We start from the raw sequence: 15,905 nt of genomic DNA, 5'->3' as shown, positions 1-15,905 counted from the left end.
AGATCACTAACAGCGCGTGACGTCGGCTGTGGTAACATTTTTATCATCACGCGGCAGTGTCGCCGAGGATGAACTGAAGAAATTTTTCAGGACAAAAAAGTTCTCATAATCTGAAATAAAGCAACGGTAAGTCTTCTTAGTAGGATAGACTGTCATAGCAGCAGTGGCAAACTGTATAACGCTCGGTAAAAGCTTTGACTACACTATTACTCTGCTCCATTATTAAAGCAGTATGCTATAGCTTTCATGCGTGATTCTCGTCGCTAGAGTTATATATTGATATCACTTGGGAAAATATAGTTACAGTTTTAAACAGTAAACAAGACCAGTAGTAACTGAGAAGCTGATATAGCTCCACCTTTAGCAATCACATACAACCGCTCCCTCAACGAGAGACCTGTACCTAAAGCCTAGAAAGAAGCACAGGTCACACCAATACGCGAGAAGGAAAACAAAAATAATCCGCTGAGTTATAGACCCATATCACTGATAGAGACTTGCAGTACAACTTTGGGCCATATACAGTGATCGAACGTCATGAAAATACCTCGAAGAAGATGATCTACTGGCACTTAGCACGTATTCACAAAATATAGTACGTGAAATACATCTGGATCCTTATTCACACGACGTAATCGGTGTTATTCGTAGGTGATTCCAAGTTGATTCAATATTTTTGTTTTTCCAGAAGGCCTTCCCACAAGCGGATTCAAATTAAATTTCTTCCTTATTCATTGTCGCCTCAGTTATGCGACTGGATTCGTAATTGCTTGTCAGAAAGGTCACAGTTTACAGCAGTTGACGGGAAGTCATCCGGTGCGACAGGAGTGATATCTGGGTGTCATGAATGAACTGTTATAGTCCTTCTACTGTTTTCAGTTTATATATAGGATTTAGGAGACGATCCATGCAGCCTGTTAGATGGTTTTCAGATGACTCTGGTAAAACGTTTTATAATATGAATAAGAATTACAAAATGATCGACATATCTGCATGCTGAAGAAAGAGGTAATTGACCCTCACCAATAAAAATAGTGAGGTCCTCCACATGTTTTCTAATAATAATTGATGTGTTGGCAGAAGAGCCAACACCGTGTTGCTAGAGGAGGCCGAAATGCACGCGTTTAAGCTCACGCAAGCTGGCGTGAGGTCTGGAACAGGACAATGTAATTAATATAGCCAATAAGGTACGTTGCTGCTGGAATACTTAACTTTAATCCATAATTGGTGTACATCGCTCTTGGCGGTACATGTTTTACAATCTCAATATAAACTGGTAAAGGCGCCTTGCTAGGTCGTAGCAAATGACGTAGCTGAAGGCTATGCTAACTATCGTCTCGGCAAATGAGAGCGTATTTGTCAGTGTAGCATCGCTAGCAAAGTCTGCTGTACAACTGGGGCGAGTGCTAGGACGTCTCTCTAGACCTGCCGTGTGGCGGCGCTCGGTTTGCAATCACTGACAGTGGCGACACGCGGGTCCGACATATACTACCGGACCGCGGCCGATTTAAAGGCTACCACCTAGCAAGTGTGGTGTCTGGCGGTGACACCACAATAATTCCGTTAAATTTCGGTTGCACAATAAATAAAACAAATTTCAAGGTTTTGATTTACCTAAATATCTAGGAATTACAGTTAGGAACAACTTAAATTGTAACCATCGTACAGAAAATGTCGTGGAGTGGGCTAACCAATTACCTCATTATATTGGCAGAAAACTTAGGAGATGCAACAAATCTAATAAAGAGACTTTCAATACTACGTTTGACAGTGGTATACCGGAGTACTGCAGCACATTATTGGATCCTTACGAGATAGGACTGACGGAAGACATTGGAAAAGTTCAGCTGTTGTTGCGAAACAAGGAAGGGGGTGTCACGCATATAATAATCGATTTCGGTTAGCTGTCGTTAAAACCAAGGCATTTTCAGCAACTGTGAGGTGTTTTTGCGATAATTAAATCGCAAACTTTCTTTTCCGAACGAGAAAATATTTTGTTAACTCCCCTCCACATAGAGTGAAATGACTAATCTTAATAAAATGAAATAAGTCACAGCTCCCATGGAAAGATTTAGACGTTTTGTCTTTCCCACTTACTGCTCGATAGTGGAACGGTCGAGATATAGCCTGAAAGTGATCCTAGGAAAGTAAGTGTGAACTGGAGACTAGTCATCCAGACACAATGCAAATACATTTTGAGTCAAAGAAAAAAAAAAAGGTTCAAATGGCTCTGAGCACTATGGGACTTAACATCTGAGGTCATCAGTCCCCTAGAACTTAGAACTACTTCAACCTAACTAACCTAAGGACATCACACACATCCATGCCCGAGGCAGGATTCGAACCTGTGACCGTAGCGGTCGCTTGGTTCCCGACTGAAGCGCCTAGAACCGCTCAGCCACAACGGCCGGTTTTGTGTCACAATTACAATTTAAAGTACAGTTCGTTTAGTTTATTCTTTTTATGTTAAGAACAGGTCTTAAGTAGATTCTATTTTGGTAAATCAGAAGATCACAATTGCACAAAAAATCTGTTCTTTAGAAATGTTAATGAGGAAAGTGCAAGTAAAGCGTGCGGTCCACGTTGCTGTGTGTCTGTTAATTAATTCCGAGTATTCCTAACGGTCGCTACTGCAATTGACATGCCACCTACGTCATATTATTTCGTGTTTAACTTACGAAATTAACATTGCAGCTTCATTATGATTAAATTATTCCGTACGTGTGGTTTTCCAGTATTTGCTTTTGTAATAACGGCATTTTAATATTTAATTATTCACATAAATCGTTCAGGTATTACATTTCCGTACTGAAACAGTTTCTCTCGTTCGAGAGCTATTTGAATGTAGCTCTTGTATTAACGTGTGGAGCACAATTTATATTTCCTCTATCGCTAAGCTGGGAAAGGGAGCAGAAGTTATGGTTTGACATTGCTTTCTTCCTCCTAGTTACGAAGTTTCAAGTGCGGTTCTGCTATGTGAGGTTGGCAGTGATGACTGCCTTTAGGCAGTGTTTGATTCAAGGTGTGGTGACTGTGTACTGTACACTACCTATTATCTCCAATTGCCCTCTGATATAAGACGATGAATAAACGTTTCATCACCAGCATGTGAAAATGCTTGTACTATGGCATTCGTAGATCGGTAGTTTTCCTTTTTCAGATCACCGAGGTTAAGCGCTTGCGACCGAACCGCTGAATCTTTCCATCAGTAAATGGGGTATGTTCTCCACTGACTCGGTTGTTTTAACCCCCTCCACTGACGGAATGACCCACTTCCCAATTTCGTATGTATAAAACCAATACGGACTTGTAGCTGTCATGCCTTTGCGCTTACTGCTACGTATTTTAACTGTAAATAGCTCAGTCCCAATGGTAAGAGGCAGTAGTGAATTCACGTAGTTAATGTTTGAATCCAGCACAGCTGCCACAAGCTCAGCTCACTTTTACTCCACTCCTACCCTCACCACATTAACTAGGTGCTACGTGGACCTTGCTAAATTCACTTGCGTATACATTTTTGGCCGTTACTCGCCAGTATTTACCTAATGATTAGTACACTCCTAACCGGACTATTTCCCTAAGAGCTGTGATGATTGAACAGGTTCGATCCACGGGCTACAGTGCCCTACAGTTCACACGGTAACACTGCCTACCTGACCCACTTAACTTGGTAGTGAGCTTGTGTATCCAATCACCACTGCTAGCAGCAGTGGATAATCCTATCAGTACGACGAGAGCAGCAGACTTACCGTCGAATCCTCCTGAAAATACTTATAACTACGGTCGCCAGCTCTGAAGGAGCAAAAGAATAATTCAATTTTTGGGCTCGTTTCAAAGTGAAATGGCTTGAGTTGAATTTAAACTTAATTCTGAATATTACTATTTCTGATCATTCTAGATGATTCTACAAAGCAAATACTCTCTCAATTTCTGTGAGTTGGCTTGGTAATTACTACCAAGACAGTTTATGCAACTTCGGTTAACAAAATTCTATCCTTCAACTTATTTAATGATTTTGGATATTACTCTTTGGACCATTCATACAGAATTAGTTAAGTGACTTTACTTGAAAGGTTGCTCAGAAAAATTTAAGTAACTATAAATAGGCGACTCATTCTGGTGTGGCCATTGCTCTTTTCAACATTCTTATACGCTAAAGTATTCTACAACCAAAAGAATTGTAAATGAAAGAGGCGATGGTGGCCTCAGTCTGATTTCACTATACTATGTTTCAGGTTACTACACTTTACAATGAACAACATGCGTCATAATTTTACTCATTACTATATTCTGTCCTCTGCACTTGCATAAAAGAAAACTGGTATTCTCCTTTTACATGTATACAAAGTTCGACTTAACAATTGCAAGCAGTCTTGCCTTGGGTAGACGTGTCGGTGCTGGTGGTGAGATGCATGTGGCTAACGCAGCTCTTCACGCCTCATGCCCTTAATGGCGGCTGGAACTATGAGCTGTAGCACTCGTATAAGCTACTGCACGTCCGCCATAAAATCTGGGCACAGGAACTCTTACAATCAGCCCCAGTGGCATAGAGGCGGCTTCAACAACCATTCGTCGCGTTTTACTCCAAACACGGCGACGATATTCGCCTCTTCGCTGTTGCACAATCACTTTTGCGTGAGCACAGTTACGCACGTCCGATCACGTCAACACTCCCCAGGCCATTCCATTGTTCAGTCCCTGTGTCTCCAGCTACCCCTAGCTACGCTCGTATCACCAAGAGTGGGGGTGTTCCCCTACCACCTTTTTACCGAAATCATTTAGTATTTAAGAATATTTATATTTACTACCCTGGAGTCCATACCAGTCATAATAATTTACTACTAGCGCTTTACAACATTAAATTATACAGTAATAACTTATAATTACCCAAGAAAAAGAATACATTTGACTCTGAGAGCTTAGTGCATTGTCTGACAGGCAGCGCTAATTCCCAGTTTCGCCAATAGATGGCATCAGGGTGCACTCCCTGGCAGTCTCACACAAGCGCGCCCGTTTCCGACGCGCAGGCTCCAAATTACTGTCAGCCCACCATCATTTCAGTTCCGTTACACGCTGTCGGGCTGAGCCAGCACTTGGATGGGTGACCATTCAGTCTATCCAGCGCTGTTGGCAAGCGAGGTGCACTCAGCCTTTGTAAGGCAAACTGAGGAGCTACTTGATTCAGAAGTATTGGCTGCGATCACGAAAACTGACAACGGCTGCGAGAGCGTTATGCTGACCACTAGTCCCTCCATACCTGCAGCCAGCGATGCCTGTGGGCTGAGGATGACACGGCGGCCGGTCGGTGCCGTTGGGCCTTCATGGCCTGTTCGGACGGAGTTTAGTTTCAGCTTATTTTCCCTTTCCACTTCCAGACTTCAGCTACTTTTTTCTGCTGCGTCTACCATCTTCCATTAGTTCGCTTCCTTAGTCCTTACTAACTCTGGCAAAGAATGGACATGGCTCATGGCCGATATATTCGTCTGCTACCGCTCCCACCAACCTTCATTTCTTTTATTGCAGTCATCACTACGGCAACCACTCCGTTTCTGCATGACCCGTTTGTTTGTCTCATAGTCCCTCTTACCAATTCCTTACTCACACCTCTCCACTGCTCGCTGATCAACCTCCAGTCTTCGCACTGCTTTCACACTGAAAGGCCGTATCTCACTACTAATGATGTGGACCGGGCAAATACCCAATGGTCATAATATTTATAAATGGCCATTTGCCCCGGAATTTGCCCAAAGAAGTTTTAATTCCCCAAAATCTGGTCATTTATAAAAAAGAAATTTTTAAAACTTTCACTGCTCGAAAGTATAATTTATCAATTAAAGTAATGGTTGGAACTATATTCGCCATACTAAAAATTAGTAAACCTACGTACGTAATTCATTGCCTTTGTTACTAAGAACTAAAGGAAGAAAGAGAGAAGCAATTTTTTCTACTTTACTAGTATCCCAACTTGCTGAACCAAGAGAACCAAGGAAGGGAACGTGTTGCTGACAGCTGCTTATCATTTGGAACGTCTTTTCCCACTCTCTATCTCTCTCTCTCTCTCTCTCTCTAATTCACACACACGTACACACACACACACACACACACATACACACATACACATACACACCACGTGGAAGAGCTTTGTAGTGCTAGTCGGTATATATATACACTACTGGCCATTAAAATTGCTACACCACGAAGATGACGTGCTACAGACGCGAAATTTAACCGACAGGAAGAAGATGCTGTGATATGCAAATGATTAGCTTTTCAGAGCATTTACACAAGGTTGGTGCCGGTAGCGACACCTACAACGTGCTGACATGAGGAAAGTTTCCAACCGATTTCTCATGCACAAACAGCAGTTGACCGGCGTTGCCTGGTCAAACATTGTTGTGATGCCTCGTGTAAGGAGGAGAAATGCGTACCATCACGTTTCCGACTTTGATAAAGGTCGGATTGTACTCTATCGCGATCGCGATTTATCGTATCGCGACACTGCTGCTCGCATTGGTCGAGATCCAATAACTGTTGGCAGAATATGGAACCGGTGGGTTCAGGAGGGTAATACGGAACGTCGTGCTGGATCCCAACGGCCTCGTATCACTAGCAGTCGAGATGACAGGCATCTTATACGCATGGCTGTAACGGATCGCGCAGCCACGACTCGATCCCTGAGTCAACAGAAGGGGACGTTTGCAAAACAACCATCTGCACGAACAGTTCGACGACGTTTGCAGCAGATGGACTATCAGCTCGGAGAGCATGGCAGCGGTTATCCTTGACGCTGCATCACAGGCAGGGGCGCCTGCGATGGTGTACTCAACGACGAACCTGGGTGCACGAATGGCAAAACGTCATTTTTCCGGATGAATCCAGGTTCTGTTTACAGCATCATGATGGTCGCATCCGTGTTTGGCGACATCGCTGTGAACGCACATTGGAAGCGTGTATTCGTCATCGCCATACTGGCGTATCACCCGGCGTGATGGTATGGCGTGCCATTGGTTACTCGTCTCGATCACATCTTGTTTGCATTGACGGCACTTTGAACAGTGGACGTTACATTTCAAATGTGTTACGACCCGTGGCTCTACCCTTCATTCGATCCCTGCGAAACCCTAAATTTCAGCGGGATATAGAAAATGTTCGACTGCCGCCCTGGCCAGCACATTCTCCAGATCTTTCACCAATTGAAAACGCCTGGTCAATGGAGGCCGAGAAGCTGGCTCGTCACAATACGCCAGTCACTACTGCTGATGAACTGTGGTATCGTGTTGAAGCTCCATGGGCAGCTGTACCTGTACACGCCATCCAAGGCCTATTTGACTCAATGCCCAGGCGTATCAAGGCCGTTATTACGGCCAGAGGTGACTGTTCTAGGTACTGAATTCTCAGGATCTATGCACCCGAAATGCGTGAAAATGTAATCACATGTCAGTTCTAGTATAACATATTTGTCCAATGAATACCCGTTTATCATCTGCATTTCATGTTGGTGTTGCAATTTTGATGGCCAGTATATATATATATATATATATATATATATATATATAAATATATATATATATATATATAAAAAACAGAAATTGTCCTTGGTCATCGCTTGGTGATATAAAACTCATTATAATCTATTTCAAATCTCTGAATATTATTGAAGAATGAGTATTGATAGCAAAATTATTACTGAATGTGTTAAGCAGCTGGCATAGTGTAACCTCCCCCTTCCTAAACGGCCTACTGGATTGCTATATACATGCCTGTGGTCGCGTAAGCTTAACGAAATTTTACAGCGAGTAAGGCTCTCGTTATCGAAGGAAAATAATACCGGTCAGTCGGAGGGAAGTGTACAACAGAACCTTCTGAAGGAAGAATCTATTCTAACCCAATCTAAATACTGATAATAATTTTCAAATGCGTGGAAATTTAGTGCAATCGCTCACGAACCATACAGAGGGAAAAATGGTACGGATAAAATGGTACTACGTAATATTTTTAACACAAAAAGTATTGGTAAGACGGAAATTACTGACTAGCTAAAAAAAGGAATCCTTGAACGGTCGACAGCCCGTTAGGAAAATGAATCCTCTTAAGAAAGGTAATGGCAAAGAAACTTAAGCAAATACTCACTGGCGGGGCAACAGAAGGTTGCAGTTCCTTATTCTGAAGCACAAAATTTTCAAAGTAAAGTTAAATGAAGTTACTGATTGAATAAATAACTGACTTAAACTTCTTTCAGTAAAAATGACTTTCAGTAGCCTTAGTGTAACGTAATACAAAATTTAGATAAAGGCAAGCATTTTACTTTTGATTATTGAAAGACTGACTTGAATTTATTTAAGCGAATGGGGAACCGATTTTGCGTAAAATTATAACAGCACTGAAATACATACCAAGCCAGCAGAATTCACTTGCTAAGCTAAATACAGAATAAATGAAATTACGCGCTCTTAATTTGTGCTGTATCTTTAGTTATTAGTTTAGCCAGTGAAATTTTATGTTACTTTAAGTGAATGAAGTTAATACTCAAAACTGGAAATTAGTTAATCTTCCGTTACGCAATACGAGAATGAACAGTTAATGGGGTAGAAAATTTATACTGTAACTGGTCATTAGCATACAAACGAAACTGGCAGTAAGCAGTTAATGATTTTTCACATTTTTGCGACACTCGGCGGCTACATGCAAAGGAAAGGGAACCTCTTGGTAATAATGTCTGAGGACAATGACAGCACAGGTGGCCTACAAGTGTGACTATTGCTGGTTATTATTCAAGTTAGTCATTCTTTGTGAAGGAAATCCCACTGGGTAATGCCTACTTTTTCACTTAACAGTCTTACGATGTAGCTGTGCCAACGACGAAGAATATAGCCGGCGACAGTGCTGAGCTGCCGTCCGGAGTGGCCGTGCGGTTCTAGGCGCTACAGTCTGGAGCCGAGCGACCGTTACGGTCGCAGGTTCGAATCCTGCCTCGGGCATGGATGTGTGTGATGTGCTTAGGTTAGTTAGGTTTAATTAGCTCCAAGTTCTAGGCGACTGATGACCTCAGAAGTTAAGTCGCATAGTGCTCAGAGCCGTTTCAACAGTGCTGAGCTGCTGCTGTTGTTGCTGCTGCTGGTGGTTGAGAACCCCGAGTCGTGTCCAGAGCCAAGGATAATTACGGGACAGGCAATAGTTAGAATTGCAGCTCCGTCCGCCTGTCCAATACTACTACTGTGCTCTCAATATTCACGGGTGAATGAATTAAGTGCGCCCACATTGGCGCGAGCATAGCTGCACACTGCGTTATGGGGAGCGCCCAACAAACACTTCCGCACTCTTTCATGCCTCAAGGTGCTCTGCTTTCTCCCTGCTCGCAGCGCGACACAGACTCTCCATACGCAAATATAAACAACGGCACAGCTACTGCCATTTCGTCGTTGCTATCAGTACATTAAAATACAGTTCCATTGGCTATCACCCAGCAGTTTACAATGTTGACGTTATAATTACAATCAATTATACACAATCAGAAAAAAATACACTATTACATCAATCACATATTAATATACACTCCTGGAAATGGAAAAAAGAACACATTGACACCGGTGTGTCAGACCCACCATACTTGCTCCGGACACTGCGAGAGGGCTGTACAAGCAATGATCACACGCACGGCACAGCGGACACACCAGGAACCGCGGTGTTAGCCGTCGAATGGCGCTAGCTGCGCAGCATTTGTGCACCGCCGCCGTCAGTGTCAGCCAGTTTGCCGTGGCATACGGAGCTCCATCGCAGTCTTTAACACTGGTAGCATGCCGCGACAGCGTGGACGTGAACCGTATGTGCAGTTGACGGACTTTGAGCGACCGCGTATAGTGGGCATGCGGGAGGCCGGGTGGACGTACCGCCGAATTGCTCAACACGTGGGGCGTGACGTCTCCACAGTACATCGATGTTGTCGCCAGTGGTCGGCGGGAGGTGCACGTGCCCGTCGACCTGGGACCGGACCGCAGCGACGCACGGATGCACGCCAAGACCGTAGGATCCTACGCAGTGCCGTAGGGGACCGCACCGCCACTTCCCAGCAAATTAGGGACGCTGTTGCTCCTGGGGTATCGGCGAGGACCATTCGCAACCGTCTCCATGAAGCTGGGCTACGGTCCCGCACACCGTTAGGCCGTCTTCCGCTCACGCCCCAACATCGTGCAGCCCGCCTCCAGTGGTGTCGCGACAGGCGTGAATGGAGGGACGAATGGAGACGTGTTGTCTTCAGCGATAAGAATCGCTTCTACCTTGGTGCCAATGATGGTCGTATGCGTGTTTGGCGCCGTGCAGGTGAGCGCCACAATCAGGACTGCATACGACCGAGGCACACAGGGCCAACACCCGGCATCATGGTGTGGGGAGCGATCTCCTACACTGGCCGTACACCACTGGTGATCGTCGAGGGGACACTGAATAGTGCACGGTACATCCAAACCGTCATCGAACCCATCGTTCTACCATTCCTAGACCGGCAAGGGAACTTGCTGTTCCAACAGGACAATGCACGTCCGCATGTATCCCGTGCCACCCAACGTGCTCTAGAAGGTGTAAGTCAACTACCCTGGCCAGCAAGATCTCCGGATCTGTCCCCCATTGAGCATGTTTGGGACTGGATGAAGCGTCGTCTCACGCGGTTTGCACGTCCAGCACGAACGCTGGTCCAACTGAAGCGCCAGGTGGAAATGGCATGGCAAGCCGTTCCACAGGACTACATCCAGCATCTCTACGATCGTCTCCATGGGAGAATAGCAGCCTGTAATGCTGCGAAAGGTGGATATACACTGTACTAGTGCCGACATTGTGCATGCTCTGTTGCCTGTGTCTATGTGCCTGTGGTTCTGTCAGTGTGATCATGTGATGTATCTGACCCCAGGAATGTGTCAATAAAGTTTCCCCTTCCTGGGACAATGAATTCACGGTGTTCTTATTTCAATTTCCAGGAGTGTATTTTCTGTAATAAAGCTTACATTTCAGAACCAGAAGTACAGTCCAAGTTATCAACGGACGTTAAACTCCTAAAAATTTGGTTGGTGTAGAAGGTATTCTATCTGCATTTTCGGTGTTACAATGCGTTTCTTGTTAGTAAATGTATTCTTAAATGTTAAACTGTTTTCAGTGAAGGAAAAAAAAGCTTTATTTTTTGAGTCAGACTACAGTATTCTATTCTGCTCTTTTTTTATGTACTTCGGTATAAATGCAATGCTGTGAAGATAAATTTGACCTCATTAAATGTATAAAAAGTTATGATTACAGTCCAATTTATTTCCCCTAATAACCCTCCCTAATTCACAAGCAGCTTTTTCAACTTGATTACCCAACCACCAAAGAAGCAGTGTTGCAGAAAGTCTTCTCCAGTACAATATATCAACTTAATTTTTTTTTTGTATACACCGCTTAATTAAGCTACAAAATTCATAACTGACCAGGTATTTACGAATTTGGTCATTTGCTCAGGCATTTATCCTGGGCATTTCCCCGACTTTTAAATGTCCAGACATTTTACGCCACTGCTCACTACCATAAATTAAAATTTGTAATACAAACTGATTCCAAACACTTCTTTCCAGATTTATTCGAAGCCCTATTTCAATCCTTAGAAAAGCTACACACATGTGGTTTTTTGTTTGAGAACAACCCGACTGATATTTAAGGATGTAATAATCACAATTATTTAAAAATTATTATAATCTTAAATTCAGCTTCTATTTGCTCATCTAAAGTTACGTTTTAGCCAGGAGTACACAGTTTCTAAAATATTTTCACCCACTTTTCCTACAAGTTTCTTATAGGTACTGACTTATTATCTGCTTTTCTATAAGGCTTGTCATCGAAGCGTAACACATGTGAGATGACACAGAAGTATTTCTACGACACTGTATCAGGAAAGATGGATCCAGTTCAGTGATGGTCAAAATTTCCTGCAAAAGAGACAATACTGCACTGTGCGGCAGCATCTCGGGTCGCATATGTACGTATCTTATAATTAATTGGCAACCTACATAACCTACTGTGTTATGAGGTTCCAACAGATTAGCTATAATAAGGGCGCGAGAAGTTGGCCGACGCTCCTCAAGGAGTGCTCGTTAAAAGTCGGCACCATTCGGAAGCTTCATGTACGCTGTTCTGTGCTTCAGATTGTAGCCACACTTGGCTATCCGAAAGTTGTCACACTGTAATTGCCTGTCGAAGTGTTGTGTTGCCTGTGTGAGAGGATGACTGACTCATTAGTACCGGTAATGGTACTTAGATTTAAACTCATTATGCAATATGACACAAGGTCACAAATGCTTAGTAATGTTTTGAATGTCATTTTGCTTCTAGCCTTAACTTCATGTTCCTTGCGACAAATGTGCACCGGATTTTAAGATGATCGTGTTTGTGACGTATATTCACGAATCAATGATACTTCTGTGGCAAAATGTATACCATTGTGGCTGATCAGTAGGAGTGGCACACGGTCGTGATTTGTCAGCACTGGAAGACAATCAGTAAGATATTTCCCCTCTAATGGTAATAAAATTGTGGACTTTTGGGGCTTACTTAAAAAATTCCACTCACTGTTGCGATAGAGAGTTACAGGATTAAATACTTGTCAGTTATCCTTGAACATGACTACCGACAAAGTTTTTAAAAGTGCAAGAAGGAATTTTACTGCTTTCAATTATTTAATCTTCATGCAAATCTGGATAGAGATCTCAGGTTCTGGTTATTCGTTTATACAAAGAGCGTTCAAAAAGTTTTGCATAGACCTCTCTATTTTTTTTTATTTTTTGCAGAAGGAGAATGAAACTTTTTGTGAAGATACTTGGAACATTTAGCTATACATTGAACCTACTCAGTGTAGCCTCCATCAGATGTGACGCATCTGGCCCAACGTTCTTTCCATGATGTAAATGCACTTTGGTAAAATTCTGGGGATTGACTTTTGCACCATCGCTTGACACAGGAAATAAGGTCTTTCTCACTATCAAATGTTTTACCGCACAGGTGGGCCTTGAGACGACCAAAGAGGTAAAAATCAGTCTTCGCCAAGTCCCGACTGTAGGGAGGATAAGGAACAATTTTCCAACCCATTTTCCTAATTTTCTCCTGTATCATAAGGGCTGTATGGGATTTGCCATTTTCATGGTGTAGTCTGATGAGCTGACCCTGAAGCTGTGGTAGGTGGGTCTTGATGGCATGTCGCAACTTGTCCAATGACAAACAGTAACGGTTGTGGTTAGTTGTGAAGCCAGGTTCCAAAAGGTCAATAAAAATGACACCACACTGATCCCAGAAGAAGAAGACCATCACCTTTCGGCCTTCTGTTCGTGAAATTCTTGATTTCTTCTCAGGTTCGGACAAAAACAACCATGTTTCATCCTGGGTAATGACACCGTCAAAACACTGTTTCCACTCTTCAGTAAAGAAAGGTCTTCATGACACCCTCAGACACATTTTTCCTCATCGTTTTCATTTCTCTTGTCAATAACCTAGGCACCCAACGTGCACAGATTTCTCTGTACCCTAGCGACTGTACCAGTGGTACCACACTACCCAATAACAAACGAGTCATTTCATCAAGCTGTCGTGTAGTCACACATCTGTCATTTTGGATGATTTGATCAATGGTCCCCTTATTCACATCACTCACTGCCGTCGATGGTCTACAGCATTGTTAATTGCTCAGTAGAGAGAAATCGCCTTCTTTAAACATCTGCAACCACCGCTGGATACCGCTGAGATACACTGTGTCCTCCCCATAAACAGGGAGCAACTTCCTGTGAATCGATGTGGCAGAGTCACCGCCGGTCTTGAAGAGTAACTCCATCACCAACCTGACATCTACTTCACGGTCCATTGTGGCTCACCTGTAAATAAAAGAAAATACTTTTATACACAAACTTATAGCTAAATGTTCCAAGTATGTTCACAAAAAATTTCATTCTCCTGCTGCAAAAAATAAAACAATTATAAACAACTGTGAGAAATTTTTTCAACGCCCTTTGTATTTTGATCCCATAAATGTGTTTATGTGTCAACGTGAGTATTGAATATAATCATTATTTCTGTTTGACCCCTTCACAGACATTAAGTTGTTGTCTTTTAAATTATATCCTAGAAGGTATTAGCAGTCAAGTCTAAACCTAACCCACGTACTACTCCAGTCAGGTATTGTTTGTCAAAGAGAAATTTTGTGCAAATTCCCTAATTTAAGAGCTTGCCTAAGGCTGTAATCTGTATGTTATCCGTTTACCTTCACACACAAACATGTAGAGGCTGGTTCTTAAAGGTGGTCTCCCCACAGTTAGTTTTGGAGGGTTAAGAGAAATTTGAAACAGCGGGGTTTTTGCAAACTAAATCCATGATCGTAACTGTTAGCTATGATTTCATCGAAATAATGAGGAAAAATTTAAATGTAAAGAAAGCTTCAGATATGAAGAACTTATTGCGCGGATCACGTGTAGGCACACTGGATTACTAGTTTTGGCAGAAGTAAGCTGCAATCTTCAGATCCATAAGGTTACAAAAATTACAAAAATATTCATACTGTTGTTGCTGTAATAGTAAATTAACGATTTCATATTAATTTTTTGACGTACCAACAGCTTACAGGTTAGGGAATCATTCTGTGCAATAAGCTGCACGTTGTCCTCATGCAACAGTAACGGATTGTGAATTTGAAATAAAACAAAACTATCTTTACATAAATTAAGCTTCATATATGAAGCTTTCCTTACATTGAATTAACTGATCGCTCTCCTGCCGAGAATGTCAGGTATTTAGAAAAATTAAATGTCATCCCTAATCTACTTTCCCCCTTCTATTCCTCCATCCTCTATTCCACCTGCTTCATTACACCATATCCCTTCTCCACCTACTCCTCACACCCAGTCCCTCTTCCAAGTATCTCATCAAACACCGTATCTCTTCCATCTGCCTCCCCATATCGTCTCCATCTTCCACCTCCCCCTCTTCCCCTTTTGTCTGTCCATCACCTGCACCCTCTCTATCTCCTCCTCTCCAAGTTTTGACCATTATCTCCTCTCCACTGTGTCCAATTCCTCCACTCCCCTTTCTCTGTCTGTCTGCTCCTCTCCAACTCTCTGTCCATCTCCTTCCCGACCCACTGTTGTTCACCTCCTTCTTCCTGTCTCCCTGGCGATCTGCTCCTGCTACGTATCTCTGTCATTCTCCTTCCTCTCTCTGTATGTACATCCTCTGTCCACCTCCTCTTTCTCCCATCCTAGTCTGCATATACATCCATACACCACAAGCCTCCGTATGGTGCATGTCGGAGGGTACCAAGTACCAGCACCACTCATTTCCTCTCCTGTTCCACTTATTCACAAAGCGAGGGAAAAATGACGATCTAAAAGTATCCATACTTTCTCGAGTGGTATCGTCGTCGGCCTTACGCGAAATACACGCTGGTCGCAGTACATTCGTTCTGCAGTCGTCTTCAAATTTCGCAATAGTGCCTTGCGAAAAGAGCCTCGTCTTCCCTCCACGAATTCCCATTTTTCACGAACAATCTCTGTAATACTTGTATGCTGATCGAACCTACCGGTAACAAATCTAGCAGGAAGCCTCTGACTTGCTTCCATGTCTTCCCTAATCCGAACTGCTGAGGATCGCAAGCACTCGAACAGTATTCAAGAATGGAACGCACGATCATTTATCTACTTTATGGATGAGCTTCACTTTCCCAAAATTCTCTCCATACAACGATGTCTAGCACTCATCGTCTCAACTACCAACGTGACGTGTTTATTTTATTTGACATCACTTTGCAGCTTTATGTACAGATATTTACTCGTAGCGACTGTGTCAAGCTGCACCCTACAAATGTTGTGTTAGAACATTACAGAACGTAACAAACTTCATACATAATTTCA

Source organism: Schistocerca cancellata, chromosome 1 (genome assembly GCF_023864275.1).
Source record: "Schistocerca cancellata isolate TAMUIC-IGC-003103 chromosome 1, iqSchCanc2.1, whole genome shotgun sequence".
NCBI lineage: Eukaryota > Metazoa > Arthropoda > Insecta > Orthoptera > Acrididae > Schistocerca > Schistocerca cancellata.
This window is presented reverse-complemented; position numbering follows the sequence as displayed.